This window comes from Harmonia axyridis, chromosome 6 (genome assembly GCF_914767665.1).
Source record: "Harmonia axyridis chromosome 6, icHarAxyr1.1, whole genome shotgun sequence".
Lineage (NCBI taxonomy): Eukaryota > Metazoa > Arthropoda > Insecta > Coleoptera > Coccinellidae > Harmonia > Harmonia axyridis.
Genome location: NC_059506.1, coordinates 21,875,414 through 21,895,225, shown reverse-complemented (window position 1 = coordinate 21,895,225; position 19,812 = coordinate 21,875,414). Strand labels below are relative to the sequence as shown.

Genomic DNA, 19,812 nt, shown 5'->3' with positions numbered 1-19,812 from the left:
GTAACGAATCAATAAAGCATAATAATTATTTAACTCGTGAAATACGATAAAAGCAGGAAATATAATATTTGAAAGCTAATTAATGTTTTACCTAGTAGTTACGAACAAGTTTTCAACTCGAATATTCCATTAGTAATGAATTCAGTCACAAACAATATTCACTAATGGAAATAATATTGATCTTCAGAATAACTATAAGTGAACAGAAGTAATCTAATTCGTCAGGCTTGTTTGAAATAAATGCACCCTGCAGATGGTATCTGGTGAATAGATTTTTGTTTAAAAATCTTCTGTATTATAGAACTTGAAAGGCAAATTTGTTTTGGTGGAAACTAGAAATTAATTTATTGCAAAAAAACTTCATCACATTTATTTCAGTTGAACATTTAGGTCATAATTTTTAATGATATGATATGGTTGTTGATCGTGCTTTCTGTTTACGGTAAAGTAAATCGCACAGTTTTAAGTAGTACAGTGCTTAAATAGACAGTTACATAGTTAACAAGTTGTACAATTTGTTCATCATTTTCTCTAGGAGGAAAAGAAAAACACAATTTTTCTTAAACATTTGACTTTATTCGTCAACCAAGTCACCTTCAAGAGTAATGCATATATGTACTTCAAAACTCCTCTAACTCTTCAATACCTTTCATGTTGATTCGTATTTGATTTCGAAATAGCCTTTAGCCTCGTTGATCGCTTTTTGATAAGAATCAAATTCCTTTCCCCATTCTTTTGAGGTCTGTAATTTTAAACGCAATTCGTTCAATTTAACCATGATTTTCATTGATTTGTGAAAAAGAGCATTGTCTCGGTGAAGGAAAATTTTTTTCTTTGGCATTTGAGGTCATTTTTTTTCTGCTGCACTCAATCCATGCATTAACATTTTGTTATACAGGGTGATTCACCGGGATGTCCTAATACACTTTTAAGAAAAACTATTAATAATTTTGGATGGAAAATTTGCATATTGGGGTTTGAGACAATGATTTTTCTGTCTAAAACATTTACAAATTTCTACAACTTCCGGTTATACCGGCAACAGACTACTTCTTCCTTATTTCAAATGGCTCAACAAGTATATTATTGCATCATTATCTTTTTTGACGACAATTTCAGCAATATGCTATACCTTGGGTAAAAACTCAACTTTTCGTGAGTTAATGGGATTCTTATAAAACAAATGGTGGCGATGAGGACTCACTTTTTTTTTAATATTTCGGCAGAAAAAGCTTTTTTCGAGAAAATATTTTACTTATTTGGTTCTGGTATAGTATTATAAAACTATTTGCGGTTTGGACCGAAAATGTACAGGGTGTTTATAAGAAGATCATGAACTTGGACAACTCAAATTCATTAAAACTCGAGATTTTCAAATTAGATCCTATATTTTTTATTATTTCAGTCGATTCTACGTACAAAAATAGTGGGGGTTAATTGAGCAAACCCTATACCTAAAATGAAAACTTCAAAAGTTATTGGGGAAGAACTTCAAATCAGGAAAAACCGCAATTTCTGTGTGGAGTAGTCTGTGACTTGAAAACACAAAAAGAAACTAAAAATCGATGTTTCGCTAACTGAATTTGACATTTCAAGAATTGTAATGAATTATTCGTAATTGATAATAATTGTAGTGGTCTATGGTTTTCTCAACAATCCCAACGAAAAATTAGTTAGAATTTATGAAATGTAAAATCCAACATCAAATTTTAGTTTCTTTCTGTGTTTTCCGTCACAGACTACTGCCCTCAGTTGAGAATTGCGGTTTTTTCTTAATTTAAAGTTGTCCCTCGATAATTCTTGCAGTATTAAATTCAGTGAATTGATAACTAGTTGAAAGATTTCATGGAAAAGACAAATATTATTATAAATCATTACAAAAAAGGCATAAGTGTCTTTTCTCATCTGTCAAAGTCCAATTATTCTATGTTTTTAATCGATATTCATAAAAAACAATTCTTGCAAACTTTCCGATAGAACAAACAAAGGAAAATGTTCACTGTTCACTCCCTATCATGATGAATCGATTCATCCATGTCAAAGCTGTAGCTCAAGGGATCGTGCAAACATCGAGAAACATTTTCACGTTCGAAGCCTATAAGATTCTTCCAAAGTTTTGAATATATTTCGAAGAAAAGATTAAAACTGTTTTTTTGATTACAGTTTTTATCTGTTGCAAAGTGAGAGATAAGGTGCAAAGAATATTCTTTTGTGTTATTGTTATTGAATTCTTTTACAACCTCATGCACGGTATTTTTCTTCAAAACCTCCTGATGATCTTGTGATACGCCATATAAAAACGTAGAATCACATGATAGTTTCAACTTAATATCATCAATCGCTTTTTTTTTCAAATCCCTTCAAAGAAAGAAAAGCTGGCCAAATTAACGAATCGAATCGATTTTGACCTCGAATTCTTCATCAGAATCAAACCCATTTAGGTCTCTCAATTCGAAAATTACAGATATTCGCCAGTATATGTAAAAGGCATTGGAAAAACATAACTGAAGTGTTCAACACCACAAAAATTTGTTTTGTAATGAATTTCATGGTATAAGGTTGATACCTACTCCATTTTGTTTGTATGTTTATTCATATGGGGATTCAAAAAGCCAAGTAGCTTGACATTTTAACCAACTAATTGACTTGAAAATCAAGCTCGTGAAAAATGACATACGTTAGCTTGACTTGCCTTGATTTTAGATAGTTATTGCTTGACTTGATATCAAGCTACTTGATATTACTTGTGCTTGATATGCACGCGTTGCACGGCATATATTTCTGCAACCTCGTGCGCGCTTAGACTCAATAAGTGGATTCCTCAAGCGCCGAGAGACTGAAGCATTCGTCAGATTTCATAAAAAATGTGAGAAAACTATTAATAGATTTTAGTAGTTTAAAAATATCTTTCCAAACTTGGCCAAAATGGCCCAAGATTTTTTATCAACGCCAGTATCTTCAGCTCCTGTTGAAAGACAATTATCCAGAGCTGCTCCTACATTCTCAGAAACCCCTAATAGGTTAGGCGACAAATCTATAAGATGCCTCATGAGTCTTAAATCCTGAATGAAAAATTATGGAATCAAACAAAGCCTGGAGGTTTCCCAATACTAAGAAACTTCATTTTTCATTATTTTTTATTTTGTTATAATTTATAGTGATTTATTTTTCTTTTTGAAAACAGTTGATTTTTTTGGTTCCTATAACAATAAGTTTCATAAATGAAAGTGTTTTTTGCAACTTTCCTTTTCCTTTCATCATTTTTTTATTGATGTGAGACTACACAATAAAACTGCTAAAAATCAAGTAGCCCTATATGATTCCAGTATTCAATAAATAAATACTTGACTTGACCCGAGATTGAAAAACTACTACTTGACTTGAAATCAAGCCAAGCTCAAGCCAAGTACCTTGAAAACCAAACCAAGTCGTGAATCCCTATAAGCAAATAATCGAATATTCTGAATTTATTCCACAATTTCAATAACAGCATCCCGAAATACAAATCAATCGACTGAATCACCAATTCCACATCAATAAATCATTTCATGAGGTACGGTAATAACATTTACTAAAATAATCAATTCATAACACGTTTCAAATTATTGTTGGTGTTGTCCATTCAATCAATAGGTATGCACTGAAAATACAACTATGAATAATAATATTATTCATTTGTTCGATTTCAATATGGAACTCCATCGAATTTATAACGAAATTGAATTATCGTAGTATTATTTTTGCACGCCAATGCTCATCATTGTTTTCGAGCGAACATTCCCTGAACAGAGCGCAGACATTTCATCACGATGTCTGTAATTTTCGAATTTTGAATAGGTCCGTCTTGCCGACTCTCTCTATGAATGGAAACATCAAGAACGGAAATCTGAAGTCAATAACCCTAGATAGTAAGTTTCTGTGGAAGAAGCACATTGAGGTTACAGCTAACAATACAACAAAGGCTTTGATGCCGCGTAGAAATCTGGCTGGTAAGACATGGGGATGTAACCCAAAATACTGCGTTGGATATATGTCATGAATGTAAGACCGATAATAACTTATGGGACAATAGTCTGGCATGCCAGAGCAAGTCAGAACAGAGCAATGAAAGCCCTCGATACAATACAAAGGTCAGTCTTTGTTTAATGGAGCTATGATAACGTGCCAACTAGGGAATTGGAGATCATTGCAGATCTCACACATCTTCATCTTGTGATAGATAAGGTTGCCCATGAGACCATTCAAAGACTATCCAGGAAAGGTACTGGCAATGAGGGAATTCGGAATCAAAGAGCCTGGTCCTCCCTGACCGATTACATACCATCAGAGAACCTTCCCAGTGACGAGATAATAAAGAAAATTTGCATCGAGAAAACCTTCTCTACGATATTAAATAGAAAATAAGACTGGGAAAGGGAGTCCACTATCCCAGTTCCCAAAAAGAATACCATTAAATGGTATAGATACAGACGGTTTTAAAATCATGACGCAGTCTTCGTCTGGAATATTCTGGACAGGCACCAGCCTTTTCATGCAGAGATCCTTGCAATAGGAAGCTAAGTGGAAATTAATCCAGTAAGAAACTATAAGAAATATGCTATGGCGATACATTCTGATAGTCAGGCTGCAATCGAAGCACTATGCTCACATATCATCGATTTTAAGATAGTATTAGTTTGCCGAATAAAACTCAACGAAATGGACAGGAATAACAAGGTCTTTTCAGTCTGGGTTTCTCTTCACCCAGGAATTTAAAGAAATGAAGAGGCCAACACATTTGCTAGAACAGGATCACACAATCCTTTTATTGGCCCGGAACCTTTCTATGATATGGGCAAATGTAGGAATGAATCTTCCTGGGTGGAATCATTCCAAACAGATTCTTCGACACTGCGAAATCCAAGAAGTATTTGGATCTTAGCTAGAGTATACAACACCTTAAATTCCTCATAAGGCATTGTCGCTCAGGAAGCACTTCATGAGAATGGGTCTAGACCCAATCACTTCGTGCTAGCAGGAAGTGACGAGTGGAGATTATGTGGAGAGGACGAAGAAACTCCGGATCACCTGGTGAAAGGGATTCAAGCTACTTGACTCAAGCTCAAGTAGCTTGAGCTTGACTCGAAATCAACTCAATTTCAAGTCAAGTATTAATTATTCAGTATCAAGTCAAGTATTTATTCATTAAGTACTTGACTTAACATTGGAAAACTACTTCTGAAAAGACTTGAATTTCAGTTGATTTCAAGTTAAGCTCAAACTACTTGAGTCTGAGCCAAGTAGCTCAATGGCAGAATATCAAGCTAAGCTGTGAATCCCTACCTGGTGACGAAATGCCTCTGCTTTGGACAAGAAACCTGTAGAAGTGAGGAACTAGCCTACTATAAGGCATCCCAGATACTGGAGTTCATTAGAACTCTGGAACTGGAAGACGAGCTGTAGATCACGTAATGGCGAAAATTGCTCTTAGGGGGGCACAATAGACTGTTAAGTCTCAGTGCCAAGGAAATCCTTTAAATTAAATCCTAACCTTGCCAACCGGGCGAAAACTGATGAATGAATCGGTTAGGTTGGTTAATGGTCCAAATCTGACTAGCGATTCCGTTAATATAGCTCTTTTAGATTTTGTTTTGTGATAATTTCATAACTGCCAATTTAATCGGAATTGAATTCTAGAAATTGCTTGTGACGTAAGAGACAAAGGTTCAGAGGAGATAGAGGACTTCAAACTATCCTCTAAGCCTATGTTCAAACTATGAACTCCCATATCTTCATTATTATGGCAAATTTTTCACTGAAATTATCCATCTGCTATAAAAAAAAAATTAAAAAACTTTCAGATCCATATTCAAAAATTTCATTTTTCGTGTCAGGTGAAAAATATCACTCGAAATATAGGATAGAAGAAAATCGAATAGAAATTTGAAGAGAGCGAAAAAATTGAGTGAAGATCTGTTTTTGTTTGAATGGCACAAATTTTGTATGATTTTCGTGATATTTCGAAAGAGAAATATTATGAAATTATCCCTGAATTCGCGGTATTGAAGATAAGTCTGACTCATTTTAATAATTTAAGAACTTCTGTTTACTCTATACCGAACTGAAAAAATGTTGTTTTGTTATGAACAAAATTCATTTTTCAACAAAATATTGTAATAATAATCTGGACACATTTTTCTTCTAGGTACGAAGAAGTTGAAAAGTCTCCCATTTTTTGGGGGGACAAATTAAAAAAAAAAAAATTATTTCAACGTATTTCTTCAATATAAAAAAAATCAATATCAAACAAAATACATCCAACTAGACAACAGTCATGTTTTTATTGAAAAATAACATTCCATGCGTTAATGAAAAAATTATTAACTTTAAAGTGATACTTATTATAAGAAATGTAAATTATCAATATTTACGTATTTACTTAAAATTAACATACTTATATGGCGCTCTCTCGAAAACGATTCAACCTATAGAAAATCTTTTACCTTCAACATTATTGATAATGAAAAATAGATAAAAACCTATAAAGAACGAGATATTTGCAAAAAATGTCCAATAAACCTATTTTTGTTACTTTTGACCTTAGATTTTAATAGTCGAGGACACCTTACCATATGTTGTTTTTGAAAAAACTTTTAGGATATCGAAAGTTTATAAGAGTTTATAGCTGGGTATCTCGAATACCGATATTAGTACATACCTACCTGATTTTTACAAGGGTTTCATACCGAATTTGCACAAATAGTAATTGTTCCTTACGACTGAAAACATTGAAATAATAATTTCAAGCTTCACTCAAAATCTTGTGTTGATTGCGTAGTCAGAATTATAGAATTTTCTAGCTGTATATCGAAAAAAAAGGACTGACACAGAATTCAGTAGTTTTTGAGCGTTCGTTTATGAGGTCTCGAAGGGCGCAATTTGCACATTAAGCCTCTGACTTCACGTTATTGCTTTCCACATGTTTTCCTTCAGAAATATTTTGACGTAAAAATGGAAATAATAGTCAGAGAAAAAATTTAAAGGGTTTTTTTGATTCTACACATTTCGAGTGGATAACACATTAGTTTACCAATAAATTCTTTATTTAATATAATATTCTACATGTTTTATTTAGATGAATTCCACACACCAAAAGTTCATATTTAACTCTCAAGTGTTTCACACCGAATTTGTACAAAAAGTAATTCTTCCTTACGAATGAGAAAGCATCTCACAGCAAAAGCAACTTTCATATCACCAGCTCCTCAAAAACCATAGCTCAAAATTTCCTAACCCTACCACCACAAAAAGTAAACAAACCGACTTCTTTTTCGAGCAAATAATGAAAAGGGTAACTTTCCCTTACCTTCCTCCCTTCGAAGGCCTCTTGTAACATCAGCTTCCAACTACGAAATCCTTTTTTCCGTCGAGGAAAAACAAGTACACGAGATCATGTTTACTCAGGCGACTACGAAACACTCTGTCTGCTCCGTACACCTCTACACCGATACCGTCGAGAGAGACGATTAGGGCTGTAAACACCGTGACCAAAGAGCCGGGAAAACGCTTCGGGTTCGCCCTCTTTCGGCTCCGACGAAACTACAGGGGTGGCGGTAATGAAGGGGCGGCTTGCGCTTTGTGCACGTTACATCTGAGAGTATTACGGTTTCCCTCGAACGGTGAAAAATTACGGATTTATTGATGTAAGGTCGTAATGTTGATGTACAATTTCAGACACTTCACTTTTTCGTTCGACTGTGAGCGTACAAAAAGTATTATTTCGTAATCTAACGGCCAGATATGTAGGATCCAGTTATTGTTCCCTGTAAATAATTGAGATGGTCAACGGGATGCTTGGAGACCTATTAGTTTTTCAAGTGTCGAAGGCATGACGGTTTCAATGAATTTACAGGGAAGGAATTGTTATTGTACATATAATGTAAAAAGGATGTGTAATTCTTCGGTGTCGAAGATGTGTCATGTCGGTTGTAAAACTTAAGAGAATTACTGGGGTTGGGAAAGTACGAGAACAAGACGGTTGTACCAGATGTGTTACATCTGTGTATCAGGTACTAGTCCTTCGAGTATATTCGATTTCCAGGAATCCGCGAAGATCTTTGAGGTCGGTACGGCGAAATTCTTATTGGACTAGGGGATGGTACTTTCCCTAAGGGTGTGGTCAAGACGAAAAAAGGGAGGTCGATATTCGAGACAGGGTAAGTTCCAATCGGCAGAGAGGACAGTTCAAATTAAGTCGAAGACGAGTAGAGTTCAAGGCAAGTCTAATACGAGTCAAGTTCGGTCGGTCAACTTAAGACGTAAGACGAAAACACGGTTCGCGGACTAGATTAAGACGAGTCGCGAACAAGTTAAAGACGAGACGACCGAAAACTTAAAGTACGACGAAGACGTGATAATCGAAGACGTTTCGAGTAATCAACACTCGAGTTAAAGACGAAATTCGGTACCGTAGTGAGAAACTTGTAATTAAGATGTAATTAGGATCTTCTCAATACTGAGTTTGTACTGTATAAGTGTGGTTTTGTAAATAGATGTAAATAATTGAATAGAGTTCAATTATTGCAAATCCAACAAAGACACGGAGAAAAAGACGAAAGGCCAGGTAATCGAATCATACCTTTAGACGATCGATTAACCAAGCCTACATAGATATGAAAAAGAAAAGTTCAACATGAAAAGTGTAAATAAGACCCCAAATACTCTTTTCTGTCACCAGTAGGCAGTATGCTTGGAGATTCATTAGTTCTCAAAAATGTCGAAAACATGGTCGTTTTCAATTTATTTACAATGGAACCAATGTCTGTTGTAAATCTCACGAGATTTACTAATGCCCGCCACTCACGAGGCGTTTCTTCAAGCGTTTGGAAGCAGGCGTCCAAATGGCTTGCGTCCAAATAGCTGCTAGTCTATACTGACTGCCATCCTATGCGTCCATCGAAACCTGCCACTCAAGAGGTTGTTTTATTGAGTATCCGGGTCGGATTTCAGATGGTCACAGACAGCTGGCAATTTATCAGGTACCGTCGGAACTTCGTAGCGTAGCAAATTCTTGGGCAAAATGAAAGAGTTTTTGATAGGTTTCATCGAAATATTTAGGCAGAAAACCTGTCGATGGAAAATAAAACGTTCAGCATACGCAAACAGAAATATCAAAAATATGAGGAACTAGTAGAATATCCCAAAGGAAAATTACAGAATGAAAGAGTAGATGTAAATTTCTATTAGGCCGATATCGTTTTCCATCGTAATTGACAAATCTTCCTCTACATTGAAATAAACATTCATTAATTTCTCTTAAAATATACTCGTTTTCTTTAATATCAACATGACAGCTCTTTTTGGAAAACCCCTTCAGTATAACTGATATTTTAGCTAATTCCATTTCAAATTAGCTAATAACATTTATAGTTTCCTACTTATTTTTTGATACGACTTTCGGATTCTTCATTCGATGCGTAAACAGAAAATTACAGGCAAGGACAATCGAATTGGCAATTCGATTGTCATTCTGTAATTAAAGAAAACGAGTATATTTTAAGAGAAATTAATAAATGTTTATTTCAATGTAGAGGAAGATTTGCCAATAACGATGGAAAACGATATCGGCCAAATAGAAATTTACATCTACTCTTTCATTCTGTAATTTTCCTTTGGAATATTCTACTAGTTCCACATAGGATCTATTTTTGATATTCCTTTTTGCGTTTGCTGAACTTTTTATTTTCCATCGACAGGTTTTCTGCCTAAATATTCCGATGAAACCTATCAAAAATTCTTTCATTTTGCACAAGAATTTGGTACGCTACGAAGTACCGACGGTACCTGATAAATAGCCAGCTGTCTGTGACCATCTGATATCCGACCCGGATACTCAATAAAACAACCTCTTGAGTGGCAGGTTTCGATGGACGCATAGGATGGCAGTCAGTATAGACTAGCTGCTATTTGGACGCAAGTCATTTGGACGCCTGCTTCTAAACGCTCGAAAAACTGCCTCGTGAGTGGCGGGCATAAGGGTTGAGAATACTTGCGAACATGAGGAGTAGGTACCACATATGTATCAGTGTGCACCACGTGCAAGACAATTGAGAATATTCCATGGTGAACACCACCTAAGTTTCTTCCAACCACGAAATATTTTGTGGGCGGTAAGGTCAAAACTTTTTAGTGGACAAGGGCAATGGAAATACTTAATACTTTCCCTGATACCGGTAAGTTCGATTTTAGTTACATCAGTTTTCGATCCACCGTGGACGTACTAAAAATACTATTCCGTACGCTCACGGCTAGACATGACGTGACAAAAATTCAACATGAAATGTGTATTTATATTTATGATCCCAATTATTGTTTCCTGTATGGTCTCCACTAGGCAGTATGCTTGGAGATTTATTAGTTCTCAAAAATGTCGAAGGTATGGTCGTTTTCAATTTATTTACAGTGGAACCAATTTCTGTTGTAAATCTCACGAGATTTACTAAGGGTTGAGAACAATCGAAAACGAACATGACGCGTAGGTATCCCATGTATCAGTGTGTACCACAAGCAAGACGATTAAGAATATTCAAAGGTGAAAACCACCTAAATTTCTTAGAACCACGAAATAATTTGTGGGCGGTACGGCCAAAACTTTTTCTGGACAAGGGTGATGCTTCCCTTAGCAGTTGTAGATAGGAATTCAAGGCTTTGCTTAATATTCTAGCTTGAGTTTGTCTTGAAATCAACTCAAGTCCAAATCAAGTAGCAGTTTTTCGAATTTAAGTCAGGTACTTAATATTGAGTACTTGGCTTAACATTAAAAAACTACCCTAGTAGTCAAGAACCTACACTTGACTTGATTTTGAGTTAATTTCAAGCTCAAACCAAGTAGCTTGAATATCAAACCAAGTAGCTCGAATCTCGAGTCAAGCCGTGAATCCCTAAAAGAAGAAAAAAAAAATTTTTTAAATTGCTACGAAAAGTAAAGTATTCTTCATTGTTTACAGAATTTGAAAATGATATATTGCTCATACTGTGAGAAATATTATTGCTCACACTTCGCTCAACAAACCTATGAAATTGGTCTTTTGAAAAGTCGTTTCTATGCAAACGCAAGAAAAGCACAGACCCTGGAGGTAAACGAAGGCCATTTTAAATTGAATCAGGTACATTACTTGTAATATTTAAATTCATGCAGTTGTAGGAATAGTATAGTATGCAACATGGGGAGTAAGTCCTTTTTCGCAAACACGCGCTTGAGTAAAAGGACTTTCTCCACATGTTGCACGCTATACTTGCATGGACCTTCAAACTGTCAAAGTTGGGGATAGGCATTATCCCATTAGAAAATAGAATCTTCCAGCTTCTGAAAGAATTTAAGCATTATGTAAGGGACCACCACTTCATTAACATATCGATGGGCATTCATATTGCCTCGAATGAATACAAACTGAGACCTGTTTCCATGAACAATCAATATCACTCCATACCATAACGCCTACACATCCAGCTCAATACAAAAAAGCATGTTTCTCCACATCTAATTCTAACCATCATGCAATCCTTAGCTAAATCGAGATTCGTCGGTGAAGACCACCATATGCCATTCCACCTCCCAAACCAGTCACAACTCACAAGGTACACCACTCCAAGCGATGATGTAGATGTCGAATTATCAGCGAAAGAGCAAGAATCGATATCATTCATCTGTCTTGGCCGTCGACTTCCTCATATTTAACGTTATTGACCTCTGTTATGTATGTGGGAAATTTAATATGATTTGAATACTATTGAAACTTTATTCTTGTAAGTGAATTAGTAACAACGTGGTCCTTGATAACACCGAACTTGGATTGGACACAGTTAAGAGGGATTACCACCTCTGGCGCTCCTGTGATAACCAAACTTTGTGCGGTGTACGAAACTGTACATTCACTTCATCTTCTTTCTCTTCACAAAGCATATAAGTAGAGGGCAGTACTATATGAAGGTCGATTATTTATTTTTTCACACTAAATTATGGTTTTACCTCTTTTGTAATGATTTTTGTATGTTTTTTTCAAGGATATTTTAACAATATATCAGTGCTTTCTACATCGAATATATCATTAATTCTTTCGCGAAGAACTAAAAAGTTACCAATATTTTTTTTATTCAAAAATTAAAAATATTATCATTTTATAATGTAGACTCTTTTTTAAATAAATTATGTGAAGACCCTTTAAAAATCGGTGGTTGTAAGAGGAAAATCCTATTGTTTTGAACTGGTCAGCAGTCATGTGGTGGTGTTTCCTCTTAAAACAATTAACCATTTCTCTGAATGACAAACCACCGTAATCCAATAATGTGACCTCTATCGATAATTTTAACGTTGGTTTTTAATGGTAGTATAATATTACACCCAAATTATATTCCACCGCACAAGTTTGATATCTACACTGATTTGTTAAGTTATGGGTTACAGTTTTATGCACATTAGCAAAGTTTGCAAACAAAATTTCTCTTGATTACTTACCTACTCATTTCTGTTGAATTCCGATATCAGATTTATAGTTCAGTGGCTACGAACATTGCCTCAATATATATATTTTTTTAATTTTATTATTCCTTTCTTTTCGTAAAGCCTTCTGCTGCTTCAAATCGAATCGTAATTTTACATATTCACCATTATTTGATACATCTTTCTCATTTAGTAAGGATTTCATCATAGAATATTAAGACCACCTCGATTTATTTATTGGATTCATTTACTGTTTTCTTGAACTTATAGTTTTGTATAACTTCATATTTTTTTTTGCTTGACATAATATTTTCTTCCTTGATGAAATAGTTATATATCTGGACAAATGTATATATCAAAAATGATGGCATCACAATGTTTCACAATTAAATATTTTATTAAGAACCTATATCAAATATAATTTCATTGGAATTTTAAATTGTAGTTCAATATTAATGTATGCCCCTTCACCATTTTGCAACAGTAGTGGAATACTTAACAATAGAGCAATAAATCAATAGATACATTAATTACCTTCGTATGATATCTACATGAATCATACATCTTTCATCATATACAGGGTGTTTCATTGGTGAATGTATATACGTTAACCTGGAGTAGTTCTAGCCGAGATACAGGATGGATTATGAATTCACCATTATTTTCAATTCCTTATAACTTTTGAACCACCCAATACATTCAATTGATATTTGGAACATATGATTCACTTCATTAGATCCATCGATTCATCTTTGAACGGATCAAAATTCAGGTCTGTATTAGAAAAATTTGGGACTTTCCACAAACTGAGATTCAACACCTTGTGCTGTGGAATATTGGAATTTGAGGGGAATATTCGGGAAGAGCAGAAATATTTCAATGGAGATCAGTTGATTTCACGAGTCGTGTATTCAAAGTAAGGTCTCCATTCATTTTTTTCACATTAAATAACATTTATTTACTAAGTTTTGTACATTGCTGTAAAGCTTGAAATCTAAGCTATTTTTCTACGTAATCGCCATTCACTTCGATGAGCTTCCTCATTCGTACGACAAACTTTTGTATCCCCTCCTCGAACCTCGAACCACGCCTCGCGCAAGAACGAAATGACCGCTTCATGAACTTCTTCATCGGTATTGCTGGTTATTCACCAAAATTGAATGAATAGAGTCTCTACTGCACACATCTTGGAGTTTTTCGGCCAACTCATTGAGAGTCAACCTGCGATCTTTCAGCACAATCGCCTCAACTTTCCGCACTGTTTCGTCCGAGTGTGACGGCCTGCCGCTGCGCTTCTCATCGTGAACGTTTAGTCGGCCAGCAGAAAATTCTCTACACCATTTTCGAACGTTTTTCACGTCCATACATTTCTCACCATACACTTCTTCCAATTGACGATAAATTTCTATAGATAAAGTTTTTTTTAGTGCAAAAACTTAATGACTGAACGTAACTCGCACCTGGCAGGAGCGACAACCGGCACTTCCATTGCAAATGGCTACTACGTCAAGACTAAGCGTCCTAATGAGTTCCAACAGGTGTCGATTGCTGAAGGGGGGCCTTACGTATACAAGAGTGTTGCCGGATTTCATCTAGTGGCGATACAATGGCCTTGGAGACCTTACTTCAAATACACGCCTCATAGTATCCCGCACGTCATTCAACTCTTCGAAAATTTAAGCCAAAAATTTACTTCAATGGAGAAATTTCACTAACTTCTCAAAAAAAAATCGTACATTGAGATTAAATTGAAAAAGTTTCTTGTTCCGCTGCAGGACAACCTACAGCCAATACCACACCCTCCTCAACCCGCTGTGTCCTATTCGTTCGATGTTCAGCCCCCTCCTCAAAACACAATCCGGGCAGTGCCAATGTTGCAATACATCGTATATTTTTCAACTTCTCTCAATCCTATTATTTCATAATGACATTCCGTCATTTGATATTCTAAGGTTTTGATTCTGATTATTGATCATAGTTAAATGTTATTTAATTAATAATAATAATAATAATAAAATGGTTTATTCTGTAAGCTACAGGGTATAAACATATAATAACAGAGGCGTGAGCCTGTACGTGACAATTACTACAAACATGCTACAAAGGTTCTGTCTTTTGCATTTCATATTGTAGTTTAATATCGTTTAAAGAAAATTGAAGAAGAGAAATTACAAAAATAATTGTTTGCCCCTTCACCATTTTGCAACAGTTGTGGAATCCTTAGCAATAAAGCAATAAATCAATCAATACATTCATTCTCTTCCCATAATATCGTCATAAATCATACCTCTCTCATTGTATACAATATGAATTATGTGGATCAATGATCTCAACATAGGGCTTTGTGAAGCTCCATAAATAATGACAATTGCCTTATCGCTGTTCAGATCTAGGGGAGTTGCAATTAATACATCGTTCAATTTTGAACTTCCTTCAATCCATTAAAATCTTTATAACGACTTTCCGTCTTTCAATATTCTAGAGTTTTTGATTCTTATTATTTGTCATTATTGAATATTATATAGGAGAAGCGGTTTATTTACAATAAATAATCCAGAAAAGTTCGGTTGTTTTCTCGCTTGTATAATCAAGGCCGGCGATAAGGGTGGAACAGTAAAGCTACTGTTTCAGACGCCTCTTTTTGAGGGACAGCACTTTGCTGGTCACTTTTTTATATTTCATTCTCAATTCTTGAAAACAACATGAAGTTGTTGCCTTTACTATATTATTTGAACAGTAGTCGTTGTGGCTCGGTAAGCCTTCCGGGATCTGCGACCATGAAGATCTTTTGTACTCTACCCTACTTATTCATGGAAACCCAAGGAGGTCGTCAATGGCGTCAACTGACAACCTCCTTAGGAGCCTTGGCCGTTACCTCTCGGGTATCCAGGACCGGCTTCCCCATATGAATGGTTCTTAAGCCAGCCAGCTCTGGACACTTGCATACCATGTGTTCAGCTATATCTGCTTCTGATCCACAGAGCCTGCAAATCTCATCTGCTGACTTTACCAGACGGTACAAATGGTGTTTGTACCGACAGTGCCCCGTCAGCAGTCCCACTATCACCCAAAACTCGGCTCGTGTCAACTTCAAGAGCTTTCTGGCGTAGGTAGGTAAAATCATCACGAATTTCTTGGCCTGAGTAAGTCCAGGAGTGTTTGTCCAATGGGTTATCCTGTTATTCAACTCCTATTGCTGGACCACTGTTAAAGATCTTTATTCAAGTAGACAGTGTGAATTACAAGTAGTGCAAGTGTATATAGGACACAATTCAATGGTACATATAAGTATATATCACAAGGTAACAAAGGAATGTAGGCAGTGAACAATGGTATAAGAGAAAATCAAAAATTGTCTCTGATGACGCTCAACCGTTCACTCTCACACACTTAAAGTGGAAAAGGCCATAATCCCGAACACGAACAAACACGCAACACGCACAAAAGATCAATTACGCTCTGTGGATCTTGCCAGAGGTAGCAAAAGATAAAATGCTAATCCCACGCTCTGCGACTGACATCTTTGTGGATGGACCATCCTCCTCGTAGAGTTGTCATCTCGAGGTCCCTTCTAATTGGCGTGGTGTCTATTGAGAGGGCTTGTAGAAGGGCACTGCTTTCTCGGCACCAGAACCCCTTGCTCCGATGATGAAAGGTAGAACTCGGATGCTTCTGCCAGGATTCCTTGCCGCCACCACCTCCAACAGCTCTGGCTGATCATATGTCGCTCTCTTCAGATCATATGTTTCAGAGAGCGACCTAGGGGCCTCCCATGACACCCCCACGTCTGCAACTATCACCTCCGCGCCTTTGGTGCAGACCATATCGGGCTTGTTGAGCCAGCCTCTGGTGTCTCTGATGTGAGGCTCCTCGACAACCTCCCATCCTTTCTTTCGAGCTGCATCGACGATCCTCTTCACTACAAAATTGTGCCTGTTCATCCGCTTGGTATGGCCATTATATTATATTGGTCTTTTCCTGGCCCACAGAAAGGCTCAGGTCCAGCAGGTATCAACCTTGATGCAGTTTTTGCAACTTCATCGGCTTTTTCGTTTCCTTCAACACCACAGTGCCTTGGTAGAGTCACTTTCTTGTCTCTGGCCAGTTGCCTTATGGTGTTACGGCACTCCCAGGTCAACAGAGATCCCTGGCAGTAAGGTTCCAGGGATCTCAGCGTGGTCTGGCTGTCCGTGGTGATGTAGACATGCGCCCCTCGAGGTTCATTTTAAGACACTCCTGAGCGCATACGTAAACTGCCAGTATCTCGGTCTGTAAAATAGAGGGCTCACTTCCCTGCCCTTACTAATTATAAATAACATATGACAAGACAGTTCAACCAATATGAACCGAATTTCCTATTACCCTCATTGAAAGAGGGATAACATCAATATGTTTTTCTCAAAAACGAAAAACAACACTACTTTCGCTTTCGAATTATTTGGAAACCAATGTTTAAACTACTTTTAAATGACAAATGTTTCAGTTTGTTTGATGTTTTTTTAGCAAGGGCGGCGAAAAATTCTTTGTTTCAGGCGCCAAAATTATTCGATCCGGCCCTGAGTATAATATTATGTTTTATGATACTAGCAAATTTTTTTTTGACATGTTTCAACGAGAATAAGCAAAGTGGAAAATTTAAGAAAACTAAGAACGCAAAGCACCTAGACATATTTAAAAAAAATAGAATAAAAATAGTTACCTATGTTTTGAACATAACTACAAATTCTTTTTCATCAATTCGAATTATTCAAACCGATACTTTACTTGATTTAATGGACATAATAGCAAGACTCTGTGTAAATGGGAACGAAATACATTAAACGATTTAAGCTTATCGTAAACGTTTGTGTTCCTCGAAGTTTCCCTAGGGTATTGAAACTTTGATAAAGCAGAACAGAGCATCTGCTTCGATCCAGGTCGAAACACAACGGGATCATGCGCTGCCTTTCAATAAGCAAGCAGGGGTTGTTCGTTTTGGGGAGGTTTCCGTTTGATTTTGGAATTTTTTCAAGCTCCCGTTTGATTTCGGTGAAATTCTTATAAACATCTTCGCCACATCCTCATTTCTCGAGGGAGAATTCCAACCAGATTGAGTTACTGAGTTTAAATTCCAATAGGAATTTAATTTCATTAAAAACTTATACTACAAGGGAGTAGAAATGGGGGGCTACAGAGGGGTTGATTACCTCCCCCAAGACTTCCCAAATATAAATTTCAATTTTTTCTCCGATTTAGGGATTCACAGCTTGACTTGATTTTCAAGCTACTTGGCTTGAGCTTGACTTGATTTCAAGTCAAGCTCAAGTCAAGTAATAGTTTTTAATCTCAAGTAAAATCTTTATTTATCAAGTACTTGAATCATATCAAGCTACTTGATTTTTAGCAGTTTTATTTTGTAGTGTCACATCAATAAAAAAATGATGGAATGAGAAGGAACTTTGCAAATAACACTTTTATTCATTAAACTTGTGAAAAAAAAACCGAAAATATCAACTTTTTCGAAATAGAAACATGAATTAAATCACTATAAATCATAACAGAATAAAAAAAAATAAAAAATAAAGTTTCCTAATATGGAGAAACCTCCAGGCTTTGTTTGAGTTAATAATTTTCCATTCAGGATCTAAGACACATGAGGCATCTTATAGATTTGTCGCCTAACCTATTGCGGGTTTTGTAACTGTAAGAGCAGCTCTGAAAAATTGTCTTTCAACAGGAGCTGAAGTTGCTGGCGTTGATAAAAAATCCTTGGCCATTTTGGACAAGTTTGAAGAGGTATTTCTGAAACTATCAAAATCTACCAATAGATTTCATAGAAATGTGAGAAAACTACTAATAAAGTCACACTGGCGAATGCTTCGGTCTCTCGACGCTCTTATTTAGTCTAAGCGCGCACGAGATTGCAGAAATATATTCCGTGCGACGCGTGCATATCAAGCTCAAGTAATATCAAGCCAAAGTATTACTTTTCCAGCCTAGGCAGCAAAGTGATTATTCTAAATGCGAATGAAACATTCGACATTCAATATTTTTGCCACCTTCCTTATTTCTGGAAGAGTAAGTACTTCTAAGTCACTATTACTGTCCATAATATAAATATATCCTATATTTTTCCAGAAAACTGTCAGATATTCATAAGTTGTCAAACAATAATTATCAAGCATATATGCATTTCCATAGCAACCAACCAATCAATCCAACAATTGCGATTTCTATCAATTTTTATTTTAATTTATCACTACAGGAAAAATTAAAAGATTATGGGAATTGTAATAATTTGGGAATACAATATCCTCAGGGCCGGGCGCGAGCAATTTTGGCGCCTGAAGCAAAGAATTTTTTGGCGCCACTGCTGAAAAAGTATCAATAAACCCCCCCCCCCAACAAAAAACATCACCTGCCTCGATGATAATTCGCCATTTTTGATTTATCTGGTGATTTTTCTAATCGTTTATTTCTGAAGTCGTTTCAACTGGGTTTCTTTTTTTTCGGACATTTTTACCTACAATAAATTCCTGGATTTCTTCGACGCCAATGAACTATGCGTAAGTAATATATCTGATTTTCACATCACAATCGATCACATACGATCGATGAAAGAATCACATTCAAAGGGCGATAAGGCATGCAAAGGCTTCGAAAACTAAATGGGATTAAAACATATGTTCCGCTGAAAACATTTAGCATTTATCAGTTACTTGTTTCGAATTCAGAATCGTAGGAATTTTCCATATGTTGAATGTGTAAACAACTTGCACGTAATCTGAAGTGTTGTTTTTCGTCTTTGTGAAATAAATTCCATCCCTCATTCAATTAGGGTAATAGGCAATGCTGCTTTTATTTGTTGGGTTGCCATGTGTTATTTATTAAACAGGAGGCTTAGTAAAGACGGGTTTGGACATTTTTATTGCAGGGAATGCTGATAAACGCAACAAAGTGGACCAAACTCATGTTGTTTTTAAGAATCAAGAATATATTTTTTATCAGAAATATGAAAGGGCGGCCACAAACTGGGCTAAATTGCCGCCCATCGAAAAGAGGCGCCTGAAATCAGTTGCGACAGTCAATCCACTTATTTGCTGCCTAGTAAAAGGAATAACTATTATTATAATCGACTAATCGACACGGCAATAATAAATAAGAACCTTTTATGGTTCAAGAGTTTATTATCTCTTTCCAGGGCCGCCGCCAAACATTTTGGCGCCCCCCAAAATAAAATTTCGCAGCCCTGCTTTGCCTTATTTATCTGAATTTTCTTTGAAGGAAAATGAGAACCCTTTTTTTTTTGGTCAGGTGGAATCATCAAAAAATAGTGGTGTAATGTAATACTTACC

At 36.0% G+C, this 19,812-nt stretch overlaps 1 protein-coding gene across 1 annotated transcript in view; it reads right to left on the bottom strand.

Annotated features, from left to right (window-relative positions):
* Window positions 1-7,489, bottom strand: part of LOC123682957 — a 129,021-nt gene extending 121,532 nt beyond the window's left edge. The window contains exon 1 of the mRNA XM_045621819.1: window positions 7,346-7,489. The gene's annotated coding sequence lies outside the window, so the exon portion shown is untranslated. The remainder of the gene's footprint in view (window positions 1-7,345) is intronic.
* Between the last annotated feature and the right edge of the window lie 12,323 nt (window positions 7,490-19,812).